This window comes from Macaca thibetana, chromosome 4, assembly GCF_024542745.1.
Source record: "Macaca thibetana thibetana isolate TM-01 chromosome 4, ASM2454274v1, whole genome shotgun sequence".
In the NCBI taxonomy this organism is placed as follows: domain Eukaryota; kingdom Metazoa; phylum Chordata; class Mammalia; order Primates; family Cercopithecidae; genus Macaca; species Macaca thibetana.
The window spans coordinates 50,433,461-50,461,089 of record NC_065581.1 but is presented as its reverse complement, the minus strand read 5'-3'; the positions used below and the strand labels follow the sequence as shown (position 1 = coordinate 50,461,089).

Genomic DNA, 27,629 nt, shown 5'->3' with positions numbered 1-27,629 from the left:
TGCAAGTTCATTTTTTTAATTATTATTATTATACTTTAAGTTCTAGGGTACATGTGCATAACGTTCAGGTGTGTTACATATGTATACTTGTGCCATGTTGGTGTGCTGCACCCATCAATTCATCAGCACCCATCAAACAAACAACCCCATCAAAAAGTGGGCAAAGGATATGAACAGACATTTCTCAAAAGAAGACATTTTTTGAGCAACAGGAAATCTCCCGTGAAATGTCAGACTGAAAGCCAGTGAGACTCGGTGAGTGACGGCTCAGCACCTTCTGAGGCCTGGAGCTTGCCTCCCAGGCTGGGTGCTCAGCTCTGGTCTGTGGCTGGATGCCATCTAGAGTCCTATATGCCATGGTCTTTTTCTTTCGGTAAACAGTATAAAACATACTATTTTCCTTTGATTGTAAACTTCAACAGAAAATAACACGCTTAAGAATTGTGCTACAAAGAGTATTATGATTTTTATTGTAACTCACCACATTTAGAACATTTCCACTTCACAAGTTTCTGATTTGCTTCACTTTCTTACTTGGCAATGGTGCCCTGGCAGCATCGTCCACACACACCCGTGTGTATGGAGAAGTGGGCTGCAGGCCCTTCCTGAAACCATGGTCCATGGCTCTGCCTTCACGGAACAGGCCGAGTCATGTCTCTGCTCAAGATCAAACCATCTGTTCTCAAATTAGAGGCAGCTCAGCCCATCCATGTATTGCTTTCCTTATATTCCACTTTATATTATTTAAGTTGTATTTTCATATGTTCCTATAGAATTTATTCACATTACCTGGCTAATAATCAATAGTTTGGGCTTTTTATATAACAGCTCTTCAGATATATTGCTGGTATGTGAACCTCAATCGATCTGCGTAGGGACAAATCAGAAGGTATTTATGCTGGTAGATCAGCTGCATTGCAGCACCTTACAGTTAAAAGTCCACCCCTCTACGAATGTTATGTTTTAGCCTTAAAAGAGTTAAGTTTGCTCACACTTCCTCTCACATAAAATACTTAGTTTCTTTCTCAATATTAAATATTATTATAATTTTTTTTACAACAGAAGTGTTCAGGACAGACATCACAAAACCATAATCCCAGATAAATGGTCCAAAAATGCGGTTAGGTCATCTTTGTATATCAATACTAAAAAAAAGGTTTGAGCCTTTGACCATGCCCATAGATGCCTAAGTTCTTCCACATCTTCATTTCTATAGTTTGACAAAACTAGAATACACAGTCTTAAGTGGGGGGAATATCATAAAAATTCATTACTTCAGTGTTTAACTTTTTCACGATTACTTGAAAATTCATAGCACAGCATCACTGTAACTTGCTAATCATGAAAGCTGTAAATTAATAATCATTGCCTCTCATAATGACTGCACCAGTGTCCATTTTTATTTATTCCTAATTTAATTCAATTGCAACTACCTGGCTGTAAGTTTGAGGTAGCTTCACAGTGGTTCCACCTGATGGAAGGAGTATGACTTAAAGTACCCTCTGCGGCATGAGACTAGGTCAAAATGAGAGGGAAATACAGTACCAAATATACCGTCTTCTCACCTGGCATACAAACTAAAAACAACCACCAACCAACCATTTCTTTAGTGATAAAAATACAGTTCTTTTGTGAGCATGGAAACAATACATGGAATCTATTTCTTTGCATGAAAAGTAGCATCAAGGGAAAAGGACTCAAATTCTGTTGCCACCTTTCGGTTAACCCGGGTAAGAATGTGCATAAATTCAAGCTTGTCGGCGTACTGTTTCAGCATGGCATAAAGTGACTGGATGAACCAGGAGTCATCCTTTGAATTTCGCCAAGAATAATAACCAGGTGCTGTGGAGTATGCATACAAGAAGTCGGCCTCCACTGGTATTTTACGGCACGCCATGTCATCTCAACACCACTGTCTGTCTCAATGCCACAGTCCAGTTCTGTACCACAGCAGGCCTGAATAATGAAAAGTTTGGGTTTTCCAGTTAGACTTCTACAACAATCCCCTCTGAAAAAGCTTGTTATTTTTTTCAGGTCAACAGGTCCATTTGTTCCAAAACTTATTCCTTCTTCACTATGGCTCAGAAGCACACAAACAAAACTGCGCCTTTTGCTGTGATCTTCTCTAGAAACATTGCGCATCAATTCCACAATTTCTTCACATGTAAGATCGTTTTTATTCCTGACTTCATATTTCAAGTTTATGAATGTTTCCCTGAGGTTTGCTGCATCAACATCTGTACCAGACCGAGATCCCATTCCAGTGCTTTTATGAAAATTCTTATTATTAATTATTATACATAAACCCATCTCAGGATAATCCATTTTATAACTGTCGTCCAGGGATATTCCAGAGTCCACTGATTTGCTTCCATGTATGATCTTTGGTTCCAAACTTTTAATGGATTTTGAATCCACTGAGTTTTCAGTGTTCTCCGTGGATACCTTTATTAACTTCCACAACCGCCTTGCAGCAGCAGCCACCCGCTACGATCCGCGTCTGCCAAGAGAATTCTTAGAAATACAGAAAGGAGCAACCATGAGAACAGCAAGAATTCACAAAGAAATCAACATTTAATATTGAACGATGTGAGGCAGCTTATTTACCAGGAAATGAAAGATCTATGTGTGTCTTAGAGAGTGAAGGTAACATTACCATAGGAGGGAAAAGCATGAGCAAATATTTGAAGAACGACAAGTATTTTGTTGCAGTCAGACCTTAGATTATGAGGCCAGATATCAAACTTAAAAGATTGTAAGTAGATTTGCATGGCATGCTGAGTAATTTTTGTATGTCTTACAGACAGTAGGGAACAAGTAAAAGTCATTTACATACTGTATTTTTATAAGCATACCAGGAAGTAGAATGGGAGACGAACAGATTTGAAGAAACTGACAGGAAGCTATTGCACAAGTTTAGGTAAGAGGCAGTAGTAAATGGTGCTATTTAAGAAATATCCTTACAGTAGAACAATGTGCTGTGACCTGAGGATGAGGGAGAAAGAAAAAAGACAGAGCAAAGATGATTCAGAATTCTAACTTGGGAGAATAGGCGGAATGGGATGCCATCAGCTGTGACTGGGAATATGCAGAAGAAGCTGGTCTGAGACAGAAAATTGGTGACTTTGATTTTAGATACCCTAGGTTTTAACTGTCTGCAGAATATTCAGTAGTTAATTAGACAAAAGACTCTGGGCCTCAAAAGAAATGGCAGAACAGGAAATTTAGGTTTTTACATTAAAACCACAGAAGTAGATAAAGTGTGCCTGTAGAGAGGAGAAGGGAAAATGTTGAAATGATAAGGAACTACAAGTTTCTCTTTTTCTAAATGGAAAAGAATGCAGTTCTTTGTAAAAATTCACACTACACAAAAGTCATAATCTAACCATCTACCTTTCCATCTCACTCAGATATAATTCCATTCTTCATAAACAACGATGACTCAGTACCCATGTTTAATTAATTTTTTCTCGGATTGTGGAAGAAAAGACCCCTTACTAACAAGAAATTTGAGGTTCTAGAAACTGGAACCAAAAGTAAAGATAAACTCCAGTTTCAAGTGCCCCAGAAGTCTGAGTTTTATAAAATAGGAAGCTATTTCCCCTGCCCACCACTAATACAGAATTATTAATAATAAGTTCTGAGGGGCATCAAAAACAGAAAGAGATCATTTCTCTAACTGCATATGAAAAAAAGAATAACACATAGCTTCCTAGATATAAATATGAATTCAGACATTAGAAAGCTGTATTAATTTTTGCCAAACTTGTGGGAAAACGTTAGGCAGCAAAAATCTTACTTTTCAAGAGTTGTCATAATTGCTTTTACCTCTGAGGCAAACTTGTCTGATAGTGGTCATGCCCTGCAAGGTCCTAGATGATGAAACCCCACCTAAATCTCTGACCTCAGCTCCTAACATCCTTCCTTGGTTACCCTCTGCAGCCTAGTTTGTCCTCTTTGTGTTGCTCTAACATGACAATTTCTTTACTGTTTTAGGACATGTTATTTCCACTACCAGAAATACCTTTCCCCAAATATATGCATGTTAGCCTGCTCAAATGTTAATAATCTCCTCAGACTTTCCTTGATACATTCTCTCTCTCACAGGTACATAACATACACACACATACACACACTCATACACTCCCTCACTCTCTTGCCCCTTACCCTTATGTCACTATTATTGCAAAATTCTGTTATAAAATGTTTGTTTGTTGTGTTTCTTGCCCACAAAACTGTAAGTGGCAATAGCATGAGGATAGCATCTTTGTCTTAATTCACTGTTGTATCCCCAGCCCCTTGGCTCATAACACAGGCTCACTGGAGAAGTTTTTGAAAGAATGAATGAAGAAATGAATGATAATTTATTGCATTTTAAACCTCAAATCTCCCTCCATGACTTTGTATGCACTATGGAAAAAATAGGTTTACATTTGTACAAAAATTAACAAAAACAGTTCTCGCCTCATTTTGCCTCTAACTTGTAGAATTTAGATACGTTCAACAATGAGCCCCAGTCTAAGTGAAGACAGACTTGGATATACAACTTTTGCATATACTCCTATGACAAAATACTTAAAATGCAAACTCACTGAAAAGTGAAATGGAACTCTCATTTGTTTTTTGTTACTGTGTATTTTCTTAATTAATAAATCCTAAAACTACCATATTGTATATAAGTCGGTGAATATTTTTAATATTAAGGAGGTGTCTTTACACTGAAAATGGTGGTGATCAGCTAATGATTAGTACTTTTAGAATCTATACAATGAAACCATACTAATATACACTCAGTTGCTGAGCTAACTTGCCTTTTCACATGATTTGGTTTTCTTGTTTGTATTCTTTCAACATTAATACAGCTAAAAATGCTATGCTGATCAATTTTTGGTTTAGTTGTTTGTTTTCAATAAGAGTAGTCATGACATCTATATATAACTAAATTAATTTAAATACATCTCAGTTTTCATTATTGATACATCAGTCCAATATTAATTCTGGTTCTCCAAGTATATTAATATATATTATAGCCTCATGTGTTTTCTTGAGACCACTAAAAATGTGTAATGGGAAAAGTAATGAAAATTACCATCCCCTGACAACTTATTTTATGACAATCACAATAGAACATCTCCCAAATTTTTTTATTTTTATAATGTAAGTATTTTCAGTTTAAAAAATGATAAAACTCAAAAAAGTTATCTAACTTGTCCAAGTTTTTCAAAACTGGTAAATTCCCAAATTGATATCTTAAGAGTGTTAACTTAAGAAGGCTTGGCCGGGCGCGGTGGCTCAAGCCTGTAATCCCAGCACTTTGGGAGGCCGAGACGGGTGGATCACGAGGTCAGGAGATCGAGACCATCCTGGCGAACACAGTGAAACCCCGTCTCTACTAAAACTACAAAAAAAACTAGCCGGGCGAGGTGGTGGGCGCCTGTAGTCCCAGCTACTTGGGAGGCTGAGGCAGGAGAATGGCGGGAACCCGGGAGGCAGAGCTTGCAGTGAGCTGAGATCCGGCCATTGCACTCCAGCCTGGGCGACAGAGCGAGACTCCGTCTCAAAAAAAAAAAAAAAAAAAAAAAAAAAAAAGAAGGCAAGGCTTACCTCTTTATATAATTATCATGATTTGTCAGGAGAGAAAATTGAGGCACAAATTAGAGAAATTACTTACATGAAATGACAAGAAGGGTCAGTAATAAAACGAACCGACATTTGCTTTTCTCCTGTGGATTTCAAATCTGTATGCATATGTGTTCAAAAATGTCATGCTCATCTTCCTCATATGGGACATAAACTTTAAATAATTTTTCTGATAATCTTCCTGTGTAAATGCTATAACACCACATTTATAAGATGACTGTGTTGAATATGCCTCCTGTGTCACAGGAAGAGTAAAAGGTAACAAGAACTCATAGAATTTAGCTTCATCTGAGTATCATTCTAAAACTCAGAGCTAACCTGCCCCATCAGAAAGCATTCTCGCGCCATCCTCAGAGATTTCAGAAAATAAAAGAGGAAAGTTAACATTTGTAGGGCAGGAGATTTTTTACTTGGACTTTTTTTTTTTTTTTTTTTTTTTAGAATGGTCTACAAAGGGGCAGAATGATTGTCTATTACTTGAATGTTCTTAAACTAAAGTGTCTCCCAGACAATTTTATGTGTTACCACATTAGTCTGCCCCATGTTTATACTCTAAGAAATATTTTTCCAAAAGCAGCCTGAGATAGAAGAGATTAGGAAAAGATAAAACTCTTCCTAGTCCCAGGATGTGCAAAGCCATACCTTTTTACCTCACACGGTCTCAGCAGAGGTTTCAGAACCATCAACTGTTTCTCCCTATCTCCCCAGCCAAATAGGCGGCGACAACAGAAACAGGCATGATGTACCTGCAATCTTTGCTCCTGTGTCATTACTGTTGTAAACAGTAGGAGGACAGAAAGTTCTTGTACATTGGAGTAAAAAAAGATGCAATTACAATTGAGCCAATGTAATCAACTGTGATTTTTAAAAAAACCTAGTAAGGTTTGGAAAGAATTCAATGTTAATTAATTTTTTTTATTCTAAATGCAGTTTCAAATAAAGAATCTCATATGCTATATATACACAATTGCAGAAACAGAAAATGACCAACTCATGCTAACTTTCCAGAGAAGCTCAAGGAATTTTTGCTTCATTCGTAAAGACAACATGAATAGCATTTTTATAAATGATGGACACTAACATCAGAATCAAACCAAGGATGGTATTAGTTGAAAACTTCATAAATTTATTATTTAAATAATCCTGGTGGTAACACATGGAGGTTTGGAGATTAATATAAAATCTATTTTCTTCAAATTGTACATTTAATTTTAAGCACTATTTCATTTTCTCTCCTAGGAAGATAATTAAAAGGCATATTATTCTCAATGGGTAAAATTAAAGTCCTTAACTGACTCTTTAAATTTATAAATAGTAAAATACTCCTTTGGAGTATACATTAAAATTAAAATTTTATAGCCAATCTTATGGCCAAACACAATTCTCTCAACTAAACAAAGAACCTTGGAGAAAAAGAGAAAATAATGTTTTTAAGGCCAAAAAACCCAAAAATATTTTGCTGAGAATGATGGTTTCCAGTTTCATCCATGTCCCTGCAAAGGTCATAAACTCATTCTTTTTTATGGCTGCATAGTATTCCATGGTGTATATGTGCCACATTTTCTTTATCCAGTCTATCATTGATGGGCATTTGGGTTAGTTCCATGTCTTTGCTATTGTGAACAGTGCCGCAATAAACTTACTTGTGCAAGTGTCTTTATAGTAGAATGATTAATAATCCTTTGGGTATATACCCAGTAGTGGGATTGCTGGGTCAAATGGTATTTCTGGTTCTAGATCCTTGAGAATCGCCACACTGTCTTCCACAATGGTTGAACTAATTTACACTCCCGCCAACAGTGTAAAAGCATTTCTATTTCTCCAGATCAGAAAACCAAACACTGCACGTTCTCACTCATAAGTGGGAGTTGAACAGTCAGAACACATGGACACAGGGAGGTAAACATCACACACTGGGGCCTGTTGGTGGTTGGGGGGCTAGGGCAGGGATAGCATTGGGAGAAATACCTAATGTAAATGACAGGTTGACGGGTGCAGTAAACCACCATGGCATGTGTATACCTATGTAACAAACCTGCACGTTCTGCACGTGTATCCCAGAACTTAAAGTACAATTTAAAAAAATTACAGAGAGGCTGATATATTTTAAAGAGTTAATTATAATTTCTATTACTTTTTTAAATAACAAATACACTTGTATGGGTCATGTACAATCTTTAAAATAAAATTAAATGTCATTTTAAAAGAAGTTGCATTTCATATTTTCAGAGCTTAGCAACATTTCTCTCTTAACAGTTCATTGAATGTTTTGATACAGTATTTGTAGAGTAAAATGCACAGTACAGTAATTATATAGAAAAAAAGACTTTTTAAAATGATAATCTACTCCACTTTAAAATTCCATTATTATAATGTCCCAAAACACTTTATTTGGTTAAATGTAATCATTTGCTGTGCAAACTATGCCTCTCTTGTTTTTTAAAGAAAGAAAATTGCAGGCAGGCAGTAAAAAGGGATGGAGGGAGCGAAGGAAGAAAGAGAGGAAATAACTTAAAAAAACACAAACGCAGTGAGAAAATAGCAATACTAGGCACTTCTTTGTACTGGAATGGAAACATGTTCTGAAATGAGTTGTCGGAATTATATGACACGTGTGAGTGATGAATGATAAAAACCATTCCAATAGGATTCTTAAAACTGTCAAGTTTAGAATGCCACCAGAATTTTTTTTTTAAGTATGAAAGCCATCTTGATGCAAAATTCAAATTGCAAGACTTCTTTTTTTATGTTTTTAAGTTTCACAATCCCTTGCTCCACTGCTGGTGACAGTTTTTCCTAATGTGAGACAGTGGTTTGTCGAAAATTTTTATTTTCTTCAGAAAAAAATTCTAAACTGAAGGAACTAAGTGACACCAGCAGCCTGCTTCCGTGGTATTATCTGGACTTTTGAAATAAAGGAGCCATTAATGGAAGCTCTGACAGGTGATAGAAACAGAGCAGTCATTAACAAAAACTTTGTCCAGAGGGTAACAGGGGGTGCTTTATTTTGCAGCCTCAAACAGTACTATTATGAGAAAAATGTACTAAATTAATTATTGATAAAATGCTGTGTTAAGGGAGTATTTTAAGCTCTACTTGTGATCAGAAGATACCTCCAGCTATTTTGAAGGTATGTGGAGCAAATTGCTGGCGGGGGCAGGGGGAGCAGGTTTAAAGTTGTGGTAAATTATACAGAACATGAAATTTGCCATTTTAATCATTCGTAGATGTATGGTTCAGTAGCATCAAGTACATTTGCATTGTTGTGCAGCCACCACCATCATCCATTTCCAGAACTTTCTCGACTCCCCAAACTGAAACATTGTAGTCATTAAACAATAACTCCTCATTCCTCCTTCCCTCCAACTCCTGGCCACCACCCATTTTCTGTCTGTAAGGTTTGACTACTCCAGATACCACATCTAAATGGAATCATATACATACAAAATTGTCCTTTTGCATCTGGCTTATTTCATTCAGCATAGTGTCCTCCAAGTTCATCCACATTGTAGTATGTGTCAGGATTTCATTCCTTTTTAAAGTTATATAATATTCCATTGTATATAATACCACATCTGCTTATCCACTCATCCATCAATAGATATTTGGGTTGTTTCCACTTTTTGGCTGTTGTAAATAGCGCAGCTAGGAACATCTGTGTGAGAATATGTGTTTTAATTCCTGCTTTTATTTCTTTTGAGTACATACTCACAGTGGGATTGCTGCATCATGTTACAATTTCATGTTTAATTTTTAAAGAACTATCATATTAAACATATCAACATTCCATTTTTGATTGTTTATTTTCCAAAGTGGCTGCACCATTTTACATTCCCACCAGTAATGTGCAAGTGTTCTAATTTTCCCACTTCCTTACCCACGCTTCGTATTTTCTGGGTTTTTGTTTGTTTGTTTCATTTTGTTTTGATAAGAGCTACCTTAAAGGGTATGAAGTGGTATCTCATTGTCGTTTTGATCTGCATTTACTTAATCATTAGTGTTGTTGAGCATCTTTTCATGTGCTTATTGGTCATCTGTATGTCTAAAATCCTATTTCTCAACTGGGTTGCTTGGGATTTTTTTGTAGATTTGTAAGAGTTCTTTATATATTCTAGAGATTAACTCTTTATCAGCTATGAGTTGTAAATATTTTTTTCTCATTCCACAGGAAAAAAAATCTGATAGTGTTCTCTGATAGACACAAATTTTTATGAAATACAATTTATCTATGTTTTGTCGTCGTTGCCTGTGCTTTTGGTGCAATCCAAAAATATATATATCATAGCCAAATCTAATGTCATGAAACTTTCCCCTGTTTTCTTTGAAGTTTTACCATTGCAGCTCTTGTATTTAGTTAGTTTGTTTTATATGGTGTTACATTTTAATTTTATATAGGGGTAAGGGTTCAACTTCATTATTTCACATGTGAGTATCTAGTTTTCCCAATATCATTTGTTGAAAGATTGCCCTTATCCCATTAAATGGTCTTGGCACCCTTGTTGGAAATCATTTGCCCATCTGTGTGAGAGCTTATTCCTCAACTCTCTCTTCTTTTCCTTTGGTCTATATGTCTGTCATGATGCCAGTACCACCTTGTTTTGATTACTGTAGCTTTGTAAGTTTTGAATCAGGAAATATGATGCCTTCAACTTTGTTCTTTTTGAAGACTGTTTTGACTATTCAGAGTACCTTGAGATTTTACATGAATTTTAGGATGAATTTTTCTATTTCTGCCACAAACATCATTGAGATTTTCATAGGGATTGTGCTGAATCTATAGATCACTTTGGGTATTATTGACACCTCAAAAATACTGTTGGCCAATCCATAAATACTGATATTGTGAAGTGAATTCACTATGCACTTGTAACCAACTTGTCTGAGTCCAGTGAGACAGAACACTCATACACATAACAAGTTACATAAGGCAGGCTTATTATTACTTACAAATAGGCAGGAAGGGACAACAGAAGCCTAGGATTCATTACAACCCAGCCTCCAAGGCTCAGGAAAGCCACCTAGGGTAAGATGGAATCTTGTCAGAACATAATCCTTTTGTACCACAGCTGAGAGGCCCAGGAGAGTAGTTCATCTCTGGCTTTAAACTCTAAGGGTAATAGAATTTGCGAGGCTAAAACATTGAAGGACATCCTGTTTCTAGAGGAGGCTAGCACAGGGCCTGTACTATTCCAGTCACTTCCTCCTCTATTCGTGTGTTGCATCCCAGTACATTCTACAGTTATTCTTGAGAACTACAAGTGAGAATAGTGGAAGAACTGGGTTGGTTCAAGGCTGCCTGGAGAAGTTTCCTGTGGATATCTTTCCATTTATTTACACCTTCTTTAATTTTTTTCAGAATTGTTTTGTAATTTTCAGTATACAGTCTTTTGACTTCTTGGCTAAGTTTATTCCTGAGTATTCTTTTCGATACCATTGAAATGGAATTGTTTTCTTAATTTCCTTTTGGTATTGTTCCTTTTTGGTGTGTATGAATTTAATTGAATTTTTGCATGTTAATTTTGTGTCTTGAAAGTTTACTGAACTTATTTGTTAGTTCTATCAGGTTTTATTATGTGTGTGTTGTATTTTTAGGGTGCTCCACATGTAAGACGATGTCACCTTATTATATAATTTTATTCTTCCTTCCAATTTAGATGCCTTTTATTTATTTTTCTTGTCTAACTTCTCTGATTAGGTCTTCCAATACTATGTTGAGTAGAAGTGGCAAGGGTGGGCAACTTTGCATTTTTCCTGATGTCAGGAAAAAAGCTTTCATTTTCTCCTCACTGAGTATGATGTTAACTCTAAGCTTTTCATATATAGCCTTTGTTATGCTGAAGTAGTTTCCTTCTATTCTTAGATTTTTAAATTTTTAAATACAAGGGAATTAAATTTTGTCAAATGCTTTTTTAAATGAATAACAATATTTACTTGTTGTCTTCATTTTGGTTATGGTTCATATTACACTGATTAGTTTTAGTATGTTGAACTATTGTTGCAGTCCAGGAATGAATCCCACTTGGTCATGCTGTATAATCCTTTGACGTGAATTTAGTGTGCTAGTATTTTGTGCAGATTTTTGCATCAATATTTATAGATGTGTTGCTCTGTAGTTTGTTTTCCTGATGTGTCTTTTTTTGCTTTAGAATCAGGGTAATTCTTTTTAGATAATTATTTTAGTAGCAGCTCTTTCTTATAATGTTTGTAATAAAATGTTTGAATGTATATAATAATATATATATAAGTAATTATATAAGTAGTTTTCTTCTTTTTTTTTTTTTCCAGACAAGGTCTCACTCTCTCAGCCAGGCTGGAGTCCAGTAGCACTATCTTGGCTCACTGCAAACTCCACCTCCCAGGCTAAAGTCATCCTCCCACCTCAGCCTCCCAAGTAGCTGGGACTACAGGTATGTACCACCACGCCTGGCTAATTCTTGTGTTTTTTCTAGAGATGTGGTCTTGCCATGGTGCCCAGGCTGGTCTTGAACTCCTGAGCTCAAGTGATACGACCACCTCAGCCTTCCAAAGTGTAGGGATTACAGGCATGAACCACTGCACCTAGCAGTGGTATTATTTTCTAAATTTATTTCATTTTATTATATTTAGATAGCTAACACAAACTAACCATGGAAATTGTAAGGGAACTGACAATATGATTTAATGCCCAAAGATGTGGGACCCTTACTGCTGACTTAATTCTCTAGAAATGGCCAAATTTCCAAATGCCTAATCAGATATAGTTGTAGGTAAAACAATTAAATTAATAAAGTTTACTTTATATCTTCTCTCTCTCTCTCTCTCTCTCTCTCTCTCTCATCTCTTAACAAAAAAAAATCCTTCTCCTTTTCAGAGGCTCTCTCATCTGCTTTGTCTCAATCAGTTACCTGGGAGCCTCAGGGTTCCAGTCCCACATCTGCTAGGTCCCTAAGAACTTGTTGGGAAATTGTTGGCTGTATCATCCTTCCCAGAGATATTTTTTACAGTCTTTGTGTTGGCAAAGAACATGAACAGGCACTTCTCAAAAAAAGACATACAAGCAGCCAACAAGCATACGAAAAAATGCTCAACATTACTAGTCATTCTAGAAATGCAAATCAAAACTACAATGAGATACCATCTCACACCAGTCAAAATGACCTTTATTTTAAAAGTCTAAAAATAACAGATATTGTTGAGGTTGCAGAGAAAAGGAAAAGTGTATACATTGTTGGTGGGAATGCAAATTAGTTCAGCCACTATGGATAGCAGTTTAGGATTTCTCAAAGAACTGAAAATAGAATTACCATTCCAGCCAGCAATCCCATTACTGAGTATATATTCTGTATATGTGGGATTGCTGGGTATATACCTAAAGTAAAATAAATTGTTATACCAAAAAGACACCTGCATGCATATGCTTATTGCAGCACTCATCATAATAGCAAAGACACGGAATCAACCCAGGTGTCTATCAATGGTGTTACACATGTGCTATACAATTCTATGCAGACATAAAAAAAGAATGAAATAATGTCCCTTGCACCAACATGGGTGCAGCTAGAGGCCATTATCCAAGGCAAATTAATACAGAGACAAAACCAAATACTGCATGTTTTCACTTATAAGTGGGAGCTAAACATTAGGTACAGGTGAACATAAAGACAGAAACAATAGACAATGTGGGACAATAGATATTCTGGGAAATATTGTAAATAATTCACGGAGTGACAGAAACGAAGAAACAGAAAAAGAATCTTTATAAATCTCAAATGCACAGAAAGTTATTTCCACCTAAAAATACTTTTTGGCAATTCATGAAGATAAGAGAAATATTAAAGGTTTTGTTGTTAATTTCTATCATTAACTTTATTAAATTTTATAGACTTTCTTTTCAACTCTGTTGTATTTTGGATAGCGTCTTTTTGTTTCCTAATCTCTCATTAATTTCATTTTTTCTACTATCATTACCACATGGATATTTATTGAACACATACTATGTCACAATAATGTTGAAGAGTTGTGTGGATTATCTAGTGACAAATAGGTTTGGCATCTTTGGTGAAAAATCTTACAATCAAGTTATGGTATACATTAACACAAGAAGACATGAAGGTTGGGGTGTGCAAGTGACAATTATAGTAATCCTTTTCTGAACCCGTGATTTTTTTATGCATTTAAAATTATAAAAATATGATATTTTGTTGTAAATTATTTTACTATGTCAATTGACTGTCAGTGGGTTAATACCATGTGAAAAATAACATATTGGTAAGTAAAAAGAAAACTATCTTTGTAAAGTTTTATTTCTAAAGAACATGAGCAGAATTTTTTTCATTTGAGAACTGAAATACTGGAAAAAACTTTCCCAAACGCCCACACTATCAAATTTAGTTAAGAATGAACATGTTTAAAATATAATCTGGATGATATTTGCCTTTTCTCATAATCTAGAAGGTAAAAATTGTTCAACAAAGAGAAATGTTTATAAATTTCCTGCAGTTGCCTCCAAAAATTGTGCATGTAAAAATATTTTGCTATACAGCTAAAAGTAAAGGGCTTATCATTTTAACCCAATAAAAGTTCTAGCTGTTTTCAGGGAAATAGTATCATAGGAATGTGAAGAGAGTATTTAGGGTGTCCTCTTGAGACTTTTTGATAATTCTTAAAATTAAAATAACCTGCTAGAGATAGTCTCCAGTTTTTGACATTTTACCACAACCTGTTTCAGAATTATAATAATTCAACCTCTTAATTTGAAAGATAAAAATTTAAAGTTCAGGGTTGCTGACTCTAAAATATCACACAGCCAGACAGTATCAGTGCTGAAACTCAAATCTAAATGTTCCAGTTCAGAACTTTTCTCATTATACCCATCTATCTTCTGCACATTTAGAACTGATATTCATCTTCATTAGTATACAGGCTTAAGGAGGAGAAAATTGCACATTGATAGCAAATTGATAATTGAAATGTACACATTGATAGTATACTTATCATTAATTTTTCAAAAATGTCAAAGATCATAAAGGAAGATTCTGCTTTATACATAATCTATCTCTTTGCTGCTGAGCGTTTGAAGACTCTTTAGAGAAAGTCTTCAGTGCTGTCAACAGAAGATAACGTATTAGCCTGTGATCTGAATGATGTTTAAAATATTCTCTCCAATAGTATGCCATTTGAAGTATCTTTTTAATTTAAGCAGGAAGTGTAGGCAACTACAATTTTTAGAGGAAGTAATTTCTTTTTTAACCTAGTTTACTGTTATTTCAGCTGTTTCAATTCAGCTTAGCAAATATTCATTGAGTGCATATTTTATAAGAATTCCAAAGATGAACATGACACAATTTTAGATCACAAATTTATCAGCAGCTAAGAAACAATTATATATATAAATATATATAATATATATGTGCATACATATGATGACATCAGTCTTTCTGATCTCTTCTGAGAATAATACAAATTTTAATGAGTTTTAAAATATGGAAATAGGTAATAGAATTATTTTAAGCTCTAATAGGGTAAATATTGGCGGCTGTAAGCCACGTAAGCTAAAGCTCTTTGAATCCTCACTAATTTTAAAAAGTATGAAAAGGTTCTGAAACCAAAAAGTTTGAAAACCACTGCCTTAAGGCATTCATCATGCGTAAGAAAGTAACCTCATTTTTATGCATCTAAGATAGGAGAATAGAGAAAATAGTCCCTCTAATTTTCTGTCTTCTTCCAGAAACACAGGCATACAGTGCCATAGTTTGCCAGTATGGAGAATACAATTTATTTCAAAAAACTTTCTAGCACATGGCTAATGTTCAAGAAATATATTCAGGAAAAATATATTGACTTGGAAAACAAATTAAAGTAAGAAAACAAAACCTAGATGAGAAAGAACGAGTACTTCAGAACTTCTAAAAATCCAAAACACATCCAGGTGGATTTATCGCTGCAAATTACATATAAATAAAATAGCTCTTGTGGTTGAGGGAGAAGCCATGGGAGGATGTAGGCATACTGAGATCTGAATGTACTGTTCAAGTAGCTATCAACCTTGAGTACGACTAAAGATTATGTGAGGAATTTGTTTAAAATTCATGTTTGTCATCTTCAGAAATGTTGATTATGTAAGATCTAAGAATCTGTTCAGAAATGTTGATTATGTAAGATCTAGGAATATGTACTTCAACAGGCATCCTGAATGTTGCTGATGTGGGTTCTCTATAGACTATACTTTGGGAAACACTGTACTATACTCAGCAAAATTGAGATAATAGCTTAATAAGCTCATGAGACTCAAATGCTGAAAAAAAAGTTATAAGTTGTGAAGGATTATTACTTTTAGTGTTTGTATCTAAGAAGAGGTAAGTACTAGACTGACATCAAAATGATCATCATCATCATCAGTGTATTTCTCATTAGAGAAGAATAATGAAATGAATTGTTTGTGAGGGCATATGTGGGGTTAAACTGAGTGATGGAGGCTCTGCGTGGAGAAAGGCTACTGTCGCTACTTGTTCCTGGGAGATGACAAATAGGTCATTCTGGGAGAGGTGCAAAATAATTGCAATTATTAAAAACAGGTTTCTTCCCCTCTTTTGAGGATGTCTCTATTCCATCTGCTACTATGTGTGGTCTCTGTTCTTCGTTACTCTATGCAACAGGTAGGATCCAAGAATATAACACAGAAAAACACATTGAAATTGTCTCTTCACAAAGTCCCTTGAAGGGGTGGGAAGCCCCTATAAATGTTTTGTCATCTCCTAATTCTTACAGCACACTTTATTAATCTGTGAGGAGAAATAAGAAGAAAGATATTGAGAAAGAAAGGATGAAAATGTACAAATTTATATTTTAAAATAGCAAGCAAAATACATATGGCGTATATATACACAAAATATATGCAACACATATATATACAGAGTACTATAAATCTAGTTCAATCTAGTAGTATAGATTTAAATCTAGTACCGTACTTTAATACTAGATTTTAAACCGAGAATTCAAAAATTCTGCCTGAAAGGAATAATTTTACATCCCTGGCTTTCTGCCTCCTTTCTAGCAATAATATGCCTATCTAATTATTTGATAACTTAAAATTATCAATTTTATAAAATGTGGAATATATACCAAATGGAATATTATTCAGTTTAAAGTACTCCTGCCATTTGTGACAACATGAATCAATGTGGAGGACATTATGTTAAGTTAAAAAAGTCAGACACAGAAAGAGAATTAGTGGATAATTTCACTTACATGTGGAATCTAAAATAGTCAACGCCACAGAAGCAGACAGTAGAATGGTGGTTGCCAAGGGAAAGAAGGAGGAAAAATCTGGGAGATGTTGTTTTAAGGTACAAAGTATCAGTTAAGCAAAATAAGTAAGTTCTGGAGATCTAATGTATAGCATGGTAACTACAATTGACCACTCTGTGTTGTGTGCTTGAAATTTGCTAAGAGAGTGGACTAAGTATTCTCACTACAAAAGAAAAAGAAGAAGAAGAAAGAGATTGGACGTGGTGAAGAGAGACAGAGAGAAAGAAGAAAGATAGAAAAGAAAAAAGAAAAGAAAAGAGAAAAGGGAAGGGAAAGGAAGTGAAAGAGTTGGAAGGAAGGAAGGAAGGAAGGAAGGAAGGAAGGAAGGAAGGAAGGAAGGAAGGAAGGAAGGAAGGAAGGAAGGAAGGAAAGGAAGGAAGGAAGGAAGGGAGGAAGGAAGAAAGTAAGGAAGATTATTTTTAGAGAATAGATTATCTAAAAATGTATTGAATCATGATAACCTAAACTTATTATTTTGTGAAGATTTAATGGCTCTTGATTTTAAAACCAAAGCTGGGCACAGATATAACTGAGTATCCCAAAATCTTATAATATTTTTAAATACAGCCATTTACCTACTGCTTTACTCTATCAAGAGCTTGGGACTATCTTATAACTTTCAAAGCCTACAAGAATAGTAATATTGAATAAAATACAGAGAATGCTAAATTTAGAGTCAGAAGTCTTTGCTCTTTCAATTATCCATCACAATTTTCCCTTTTGAAGTAAGAGTCAGTAAAATTCCCTGCACAGAACTGCACAAGAGAAAAGGAAAACTACAAAGTGATTTTAAAATGAAAGGCATATTTTGTACTAAAGGGCACTGACAAACTTTCAGGAGTACTGCGATAAGTGCTGGTCTTCTTCCTTCTTTCACGGTAACAAAAAACTCTTTCAGTGTAGGAATGACAGTGCTATTCTATAAATACTGATTAATTTGAGGGCTGTGAATGATTGTAGCTAGAGCTAGATTAAGGACAAAATGTCTTCTGCCTAAACAAATAGAATTGCATTTCATGGTACTCAGGATACAATGGTTATGCAAACATTTCCTGTATATTTGGTTCCAGAATAAAAGATGGTCAAAAGGAAAGGGGTGCATAAAAGAGTGTGCACTTTCTGTCCAAACACATGTTCTCTGAGTGCAGAGCCATTCAAAATCAAAGTGGTAATATAGCATCATGATTATGGGAAGAGGCTCCAGAGACAATTCAATGAGCTCAAATTCTAATTCCAACATTTACTAGCACTGTGACTTAGGTCAAGTTCCTCAGTTTCTTGGGCCTTGAGATTCTTTATTTAAGAAAAGAGAGTAAAATAATGCCTATTGTATCAAGTGGTTATGAGGATTCAGTGAGAGAATACAGGAAGAGTGCTTATCAGCTAACAGAGTTATAAGTGCTCAATAAATTATCATATTATTCTTAAACTTTAATCTCACATGGCACTGGTTGTCATTTCACCTTGAAAAACAGTTTCCTCAGGTAACCTTTTATGAATGGGCAGTGTTCCAAGGCATCTACAGTCTGTAGTTTTGCTACAAGGGGGAGTGTTTTTAATAATCAATGTTATTAAATAATTATTCATCAGTGGTATTTAAAAGTCTCTGAAAACCAGATCTGAGACAATCTTGCATCAAAGCAAGTTCTATGAGTCATATCTGAATAGACAAAATATAGAGAAAATTGTCATATTTGAATAGACAAAATAGAGATAAAATTATGAAGATTATTAAGTCAAGAACTACTTACCCTACATGCTCTGTTTCAGAGGTTTTTATGCCAAAGTTCATGGGAAAGTTACTCTGAAAGATTCATGAATCCTTTGATAGTGTATGCAAAATATTGCAGAAATGAATATTTGACAATTTCTCATGAAAAGCAATAAAACTTTTCATTAGATTCTCAAAAGTCTCTACGGCACAAAAAAAGGTTAAAAAATCTCTGGCCTAGCCTAGTTTTACAAATTTTCCCACCTGTGTCTGGACTGGTGTAAGCAATAGTGTTGAGAAATGTAAAAGTGTTTTAGCATTCCTTGGAATGCTATACTTACTATCTAGTTCAACGTGAGCAAGATAAATGCATAACACATATTCTGCTTCTCAAAGTCTTTAAACTGATTTGGAACACTAAATATATATGCAAAATAATAAACAATATCAAGTGGTTATGATTAAATGTTAAAATTGAAGAAAAATATAAAAGGGGTAAGGGTGTAGTAGGTCATTGAAGGGAATGGGGAATGGAGCACAGCCATCCCTTGGTGTCTATGGGGATTTGTTCCAGGACCCCCTCAGACACCAAAGTTTGCAGATGCTCAAGTTCTTATGTAAAATAACCTAGTATTTGTATATAACCTGTACACATCCTCCCGTAAACTTTAAATGATTGCTAGATTGCTTGTAATATCTAATACAATGCTTACACCTCATTTCATTTGCATAGATTCAATATGGAATTGTTTTCTTAATATTTTCAAATCCACAAATGCCGAACCCACAGATACAGAGAACAGACTGTAATTAGAAAAGATATTGCAGAGGATAAAAATTGAGTGGGGACAATGATAAATGGATGGAAGATAGTTTTTTAAGAGGACAGTGATGGCCCTCTTAGACAGTAAAAGTAAAGATTTAAATCCAAAACAAAAGTCACGGAAAAAAGAAGTGGCTCTGGCCTAGCTTTATTGTGAACAGCATACTTAAGAAGGTATGTGTAATGATTTGACTAGGTAGAGAAGATCTAGATTTTGAGGAGCTCATTGTTACACTTAATAATTTTTGGCTTAAAGTGTTAAGGAGCAGAAGATGCTGAACACAAGACTTGTAAAGGGAAAAAATAGTATTTAAAAGAATAGAACATGGTTGGACTGTGAAGAACAAACAATTATTCCTGAGAGAGGGGAAGTCTGGAGTAAGTTAAGAGAGTAGCAGTTTTCAGGAGTGTTCATAATTTATACAGTATATAATGTATAATGCAATACATTTCTGTATTTCTGTAAGGGTTGGACATCTCAAGCTGCTACATCAGCTCAGAATATAGTAGATACATATAGCATGGCAAACAGTTCACCAGATGAAAGACAAGTTGATTGTAAGTCATAGCAGTCTCCAAGGCACTGTATGTTGCAGATCACTAGCAATACCTTGAAAAAAGGCCTTTTTGGAGGAGGATGTGTAACTCTCCATTGATTTCACACACATCCAGGAGTCAAGCAATACCAAAAAAGCCTTGTCCCAACATTTGATATCATTCAGAGTAGTAAAAGAACATTACTGTTTTGTCTATGAATATTATGTGACATTATCCAAAAGTCGCCTTGCCTTCCCTCTTAAGTCCCCCGCCTTGACAGAAATCAGCTTTCAGAAGATAAAGTTATCATGTATTCAAAAGTTTAAAAACAACGATGAAACTAAGGCTTTAAACCATCTCTTTTTTTCCTCAACTTCAAATGTTTTAATAACTTCATTCATCTCTTTCTCCTACCTTGCTTACTTTGAGTAATAGACCACTGTCTTGCACCTTTTCAAAGATTATTCTCTACTTTTATTTCTTGACCAATCAGTATTTTGGCATGACTCTTAATGCACACAAAAGTTTAAATTGGGAAGTAGAATTACCCAAGTAGAGAAAAATTTAATTCATGTTTTAAGCAATTAAGGCACAGTTATTAATTCGTTAAATAGTCTTACTGGGCTTTATATTAAATTAAGACCTTGCTTTCCATTTCACTATAAAAGATGGGGGGCAGTAGGCAGGAAAGATATTACCATAACTTTTCTGTATGTGTATGTGTGTGTGTATATATGGAGATATATATATATATATACTCTTAATAATAGCACATTCTGAAAGGCCTTACTATGTGCTAGGTTCTGTGCTAAGAACTTTAAATGCATTTTCTTGTGTGCACAATGCTAGATGCATCAGTCACATGCACTGTCTCACATGTAATAGCCTTTTAACGGCACAATAAGTTGAAAACTATTATTATTTTCATTTCAGAGATGAGGACAGATTAAATATTGTGCCCATAGATACTGAGCTAATAAGAGACGTAATCTAGATTTGAACCTGGAGTCCAACACCAATGGCTAACTGATATGCAAATCTCTCCTTACAATTCTTGTCTTTTAACAGGGTGATTCACCTTCTGTTCAAAGTTAACCTGTGTTCTGAGCCCCAACCCTCCTCTCTCCTGGAGTTTACTTCATCCATTATCTATCCTTTCTCCACTCTCTTTGATATCTCCAACTTTACTGGTTTCTTTCCAACAGAATAAAGGTAATAACTGTCCATTAAGTTAAAAATGAAAGATCTAATTCACTGATTTCCATAAAGCTCCATTATAGGTAGCACCTTGGGAACACTTGTATTACAAAGCAATACAGAGGATAGAGGAATCATTCTGTGCCCACCCTGACATCTGCTCCTCTGCTTTCATCACTAACAGTGGCATGGGCTGAGCAAAGCACCTAGTGGGAATTGCTATACCTGGTGAAGCAGCACTGGTGCTGCCATGCCTGGAGGAAGATGCTGGCATCAGGAAAGACAACAGGGCTTGGTAGAGAAAAGCAAAGTAGTAACATGATGGAAGACCAACAGAAACTATTAGGGACTTCTGTACTCAGCAGGGGATTGGGAACCACCAGGTAGAAACTGTTGTCCTAGAAGAACAGCAAGAAAGGTGACAGTATTCAGGGGAGTATCCCTTAATAGCTGTAACTAACAAGAGTCATGGGTTTGCAATATCCCCTGGGGCACTATAACCACAGCAGAAACTACAAGGTGATTACAAAGGAAGAAAATTATTGCGTCTGAGCGAGAACACAGGTGAAGTAACAGCAACACTCAGAAACTACAGGACCCAGTAGAGCCACTACCATTCTATCATGTGAAGCAGAATAGTGACTACTGCTGGCAAAATTTTCTTCATCACTGTAGGTGAGACACCACCCAGAAGGTCCTCAAAATTCTTGGGAGAGAATGTATAATATAAAAAAAATTACTGTTTTTATAAAATAACAAAACATTAATCCTTAATAAAATAGTTCATGATAGAGAAACTTTTCAAGGAAGCTGATACACTAGAAGAATTTATTTCCTAGTATGACTCTACATGTCTTAATTTAAAATTGTGTCTGATTTGTACAGTAAATCCTAAGATGAAAAAAGTTTTGTTGTAGGATTTCCCAAATTGTAGATGCTTCTTCTGTCTGGAAAAGACCCATTTCAGCAAGGGAGCCCTGAGAAGTATTCCATGCTCTTTATTTTGAAGACGAGGACAGGAAAACTATGAAACTGGGTAGCTGCCATGTTAATTTCCTAGGGCTGCTGTAACAAAGTACCACAAACTGAGTGGCTTAAAACGACAGAATTTACTCTCTCACAAGTCTAAAGACCAGAATCCAAAACCGAAGTATAGCAGGATAGTTTCTTCTGGAGGCTGTGGGGAGAGAAACCATTCATGCTTATCTCCTAACTTCTGGTGACGGCTCTTCTTGGCATTCCTTGGTTTGTAGCTGCTTCACTCTGGTTTCTGCCTGCATACTTCACCTTGCTGTCTGTCTACCCTCTGTGTGTGTTTCCTCTGTTTCTTCGAATCTCTCTCTTTTTAGAAGGACACCAGTTATTGGATTTAGGCCTACCCCAATTCAATATTACCTTATCTTAATTTGATTACATCTGCAAAAACCCTATTTCCAAATGAGGTCATTCTCACAGGTACTGGGGGTTAGGACTTCAACCTATCTTAAGGGGTGGAGACAGAGGCACAATGTAACCCACAACAGCTGGTTTTCCTTCTTCTTTTCCTCCCTCTCTCTCTCTTTTTCCCCTGTCTTTTTCTCTTTTTTTTTTTCTTTCTTTCTTTCTTACTTGTTACTGAAACCAATTTTTCTCCCATAATCCCTGCCTCCCAATGCCGCTATCTCTCTGTTAGCTGGGCTTGTGGGTAAAAACAGTAAGTCACAGATTATAATTATGTTGATCCTTTCAACTGGTTCAGTAAATTGAGTTAGGTGGAGTAAATTTTGAGTAAATTGCTGGTTTGTTTAATTAGCCAATTTAGGCAAAAAGGTCAATACAGTTGTAGATATAAACAAATATAATTTTAAAGTAATAATGTATTTACTTTTTTAATAGTTATCTAAAACAATAAATTTGATGTTCTTTAACTTTTAAGTTTTCTGATAGCTTGGATGAATTAACTAAACTGGGTAGGAACCAGACACAATCAGAGGATGAAGAATCTTGATGTTTCCATTCTAATTTTCTCTTATTGTTGTTGTTAGGAAACAAAACAATATATTTAGCCTCTTATTTTCAACTTAAATTGAGGATAACTGTAGACCTTGATGGGGAAAAGGTAAACTCATAAATAACTATTTGCTAGTTATAGATCTGATAAATGGACTTTTAAGATATTAATCAATGGTACATATAAGCAAGAGCAGTCTTTCTTTAGTAAATCTATGCTCACTGATTTTTATTTAACTTACAAATTGTCCAGAAACATTTCATTTTTCCACGTGGCCCTTGTATTTCTTTTCCAAGTAGTTGGCCCTCTCTTTCATAGTAGCTAAAAGCCAGATATAGAGATTTATTTGCTTAAAATTAAAAAAAATGCCTTATATTTTGCTGATATCCCATTTGCCTAAATAACAGCCAAATTCATTGTTGTATTAGTGATGATTCAGTCACATTGTGACTTGTAACTGAAGGGGTCTGTCATAAATGTATTCATTAACTTAAAACAATCTGTTTTCTCCAAGTTCAAGAAACACAATATGTTGTGTATCCACAAGCCTAAATATGAAAGAGTAACTTCCTGTGTTTGCCTATGGGGATAATAGGTACACTGTTAAATGAGATGATGAATCAAGGTGTACTGCAAGCCATGGAGCTGTTCCAAAGTTAGGCACATTCCTGGGCTAAAGAAGGCACATAAAGATCTTTAAGTATTTTTATGTGACTTCACAATTTTGGTTCCAAGGCCTTTCATTTTTGCCACGAATGAGAAATAAAACGTCCTTTTGAGTTAGAGTTTGCAAAAATTTTAGCTTATTTTTATATCCCTACTGGTTCCTCTAACATATCAATGTTTTTAAATGTTTATAGTGTCTTCATTACTATAAAAATAATGCATATAAGTTTAAGAAAATTTGAAAATATAAAAATATAAGAATCACATTTATGATTATCCATAATCCTGCCACCCAGAAATTATAATCAAATTGATCACTGGTACGATTTTCACCCTATGATTAGACCCCATCCTACAGATTGTGGGAACCAGAGCAAATCAACCAGCGTGTTGACTTCTTTCATTCAAATATTTGGATAAAATCTGGTTTATAATAACAGTACAAGGAAGCATTAAATGGACCACAAAAACTCTAAAGGAAGTGATCTTTCCAAGCAAAAGGTAGAGGAAGCATAATGGACAAATTAATATCAGTTTTTCACATAAAATCTGAGGTTTCCTTTCTGTAGTTGAGAAGTTGGGTTTGAGTCAGATAAAAGGGAAAGAGTCTTAAGCTGATGCATTGTGTCGGCAGAAGCCACTGTAAATTGACAGACTGTTCTAGCCATAAGAATAATCCAATGCCAATTTGAAAGGGAGTCTGTAGAAATTCAATCAAAACCAGAAATTACAGTTATTACACCTGGATAATACCTACTAATTTGCTTTTCCTACATGCAAAATGATTGCAAAACAAAATTACTGAATTAAAAAAACTTTTTAAAAACATTAATAGACAAAATTTTTTATTTAGCTTAACATGACTTCTTTTCTCCAGAAATGTGTGTTTATAGATAAACAATCTCTTGATTCTGACTTGCAAAAACACCCTAAATTCAACCTCTCTGAATTTGTTATGGAGAGGCAATATCATATACTGTAGATTTTTTTTTTCCAATACAGAGGAAGTCCTCAATAAATGTTTTGAGTGAATAGTGAGATTACAGAGGGTACAGAGACGATACTGAATCACCAATATTCTTAGTTACAAACTACAGAAACCAAATCTCTGTGGAGAAAATGGCGTTTGTTGGGAGGGTACCAGGAAGCTCACAAAATCAACTTCAGCCTTGAAACCCAAAGTCACGAAACAAGTCCCACCAAAGCAAGCTGATGTCACAGGCTAATAATACCATAAGAATATTCTAGTTTACAAAAATGCCACTACTGCTGTCACAAACATCCCCCAAGTTTTCAATTCCCATGCATTCTTCATTAACTGCCTTTGAAATTCTCTAAGTTCTAGACATGAGAATCCAACTAACCAAGCTAAAGTCATAGATTTTAACCTGGCAAATGGCTGGAGGCGAGGATTGGAAATATCTGCCCCAATGAGAGACTCAACAGTAGGAAACAAGGCTCTTATTTTAAAATTCCTTCAAAATAGAAAGAGTCTTGAATGTGGGTAGCCAAAAATGACAAAATAAAAGTAATATTGCACTTACTGTGTCCCTACTGTGTCTCAGGCTTTCTTTGTAATTTTGTACTCAGTAACATTATGATCCTTATTGTGACTTCATTATGACTCTGCAAAGTCATTATTATTCGCATGTTTTAGAGAACGAAACCAATTACAGAATTTGTGACTTGCACAGATTCACACATCAAGTCAACACTGTAGTTAGGATAGGGAAATAGGAAGTCTGGGTTCGAGGTCTGAGGCTCTAAGCATTGATTTATACTGAAGGCTCCAAAATACTCCTAAACGTCTCCCTTCCCTGCTTGTTATAATCCCTGAAGTTTCAGCATGCAATTTCTATTTAGGTTGTAATCCTCTAATAAAAACCTTTATTGATGTTCTATCAAAATATCAATACATGTGACCCATCTATGCCATGAAATATGTTTACCATCTTTAAAACTAAAAAGGTAAAACTGATATACCAAGACATGTGGTGAAGTTTTTAAAGTATTATATTATAATGTTGATATTATAAAATCAGAAATATGTATATGAGAACATATTTATGTATAAATGTATAGAAGGAGATCAGAAAGATGAATATCAAACTCTTGCCAGCAGCGTAAGAGTGAATGAGTGGACATTCATACTTTACGTTGTTCTGTATGGTATGAATAATTAAAAAAAAACTTTAGATTTTATCATCTAAAAACTATAAATATATGTAAATATAGATCTATAGATCTATGTAATTATTTATATTTCTATTAAGAGAAGCACTTTTTCTAGGATATAAGTAATATCTGAAAGACAGTAGAAGAGCATTAAAACCAATTTAGTCGAAGAAAAAGAATGACACAGTTTTAGAGTCAGACTGACTGACTTTCATTTTAATGTGGATACTGGAATTTTCTAAATGGCATTAGACTTCAACAGTCATTTCATGTCTTAGTTTTCTCATTTGTATAATGACAATAGGAGAAAAAAATTAAAAACCCTATTTTGCTGCACTGTTTTAAGGATTGTAGTTAGCATGGGTAAAGAGCCTTGCAGGTATAAGGTGCCAGTAGATGTTAAAAATGCCACCAAATGCTTACTCTGAAGACACATCTGTGTCTAAGGCTCAGCAAGCTGAGGCATGCTGATAAAATACAGTGGGGAATGAGACCAAGTTCTGGAAGAAAAAAAAAGAAATAAAGATCTGTCATATTTTCTGGGAAGTCCTTCCATTCTAACCTTATCTTTGAAAAGCAGCTTGCTCAAGGCCGTGTCTGGTTTATGTGACTTCCCCTTCACTTAAGCTGTGTACTCCCATGGGCCCAACTGCCAGGACACTAATCAGGCGGGATCTCTCTGGAACCCACACGTAGGTTTCTGTCCCCTTGCTCTCCTTCTCTACCACTTTCTCTTTCTCTAGCTCCTCTTTCTCTTTTGTTCTTTATTTTATTTTGTGTAGTGGTTACCACAGTCATTTATTATTAGTAAAATTAGGAATATATGTTTGGGACATAATCCTCTCTTGCCAAGGCTGTGGAGAGAGAATATTTCAAAATTAAAACTCTTCTCTACCTTGACCAAGTAATCAAGATTTATGTCACCAATGGTAATGCATATTTATATCAAGTACCCCCTGATATGATGTGATGACAAGGGCATTCCACCTCTGTAATTGTCAACCCAAAAATGTATAACCCCAGTCCAATTATGAGAAAATATCAGCAAACCCCACCTGAAGAATATTCTACAATATATCTGACTAGTATTCTTCAAAAGAGTCAAGATTATGAAAGACAAGGAAAGACTGAGGAACTGTCATAAAATATAGGAGACTAAGAAATTGTGGTGACTAAATGCAGTGTAGGACCCAGGATTGGACTCTGGAACAGAAAAATTATTCTAGTGAAAAGTCTGGTGTTTAGTTAATAGTATTATAACAATGTTAATATCTTGATTTTTGTCATTATACTATGATTATGTTAGATGTTAACATAGAGGAAAGTGAACATAGGGCAATAAGAGACTCTCTGTTATCTTTGCAACTCATCTGTAAATCTAAAATTATTCAAAATAAAACATTTAAAAATGTTGTCTGATTGCTAATGTTTTGTTTCTTTGTTGGTTTTGTTGTTGTTCGTGTTGTTTATTTGGTTGGCTTTTGAGACAGAGTCTCATTCTGTTGCCCAGGTTGGAGTGCAGTGGCATAATCACAGCTGACTGCAGCCTCCACCTCCCATGCCCAAGTGGTCCTCACCTCAGCCTCCTAAGTAACTGAGACCAC

General features: G+C 35.2%; 1 pseudogene; it reads right to left on the bottom strand.

The window, feature by feature from the left end:
* Positions 1–1,606: 1,606 nt before the first annotated feature.
* The window catches only part of LOC126953381 (caspase-3-like), a 29,638-nt pseudogene continuing 3,615 nt past the window's right edge, over positions 1,607–27,629 (bottom strand).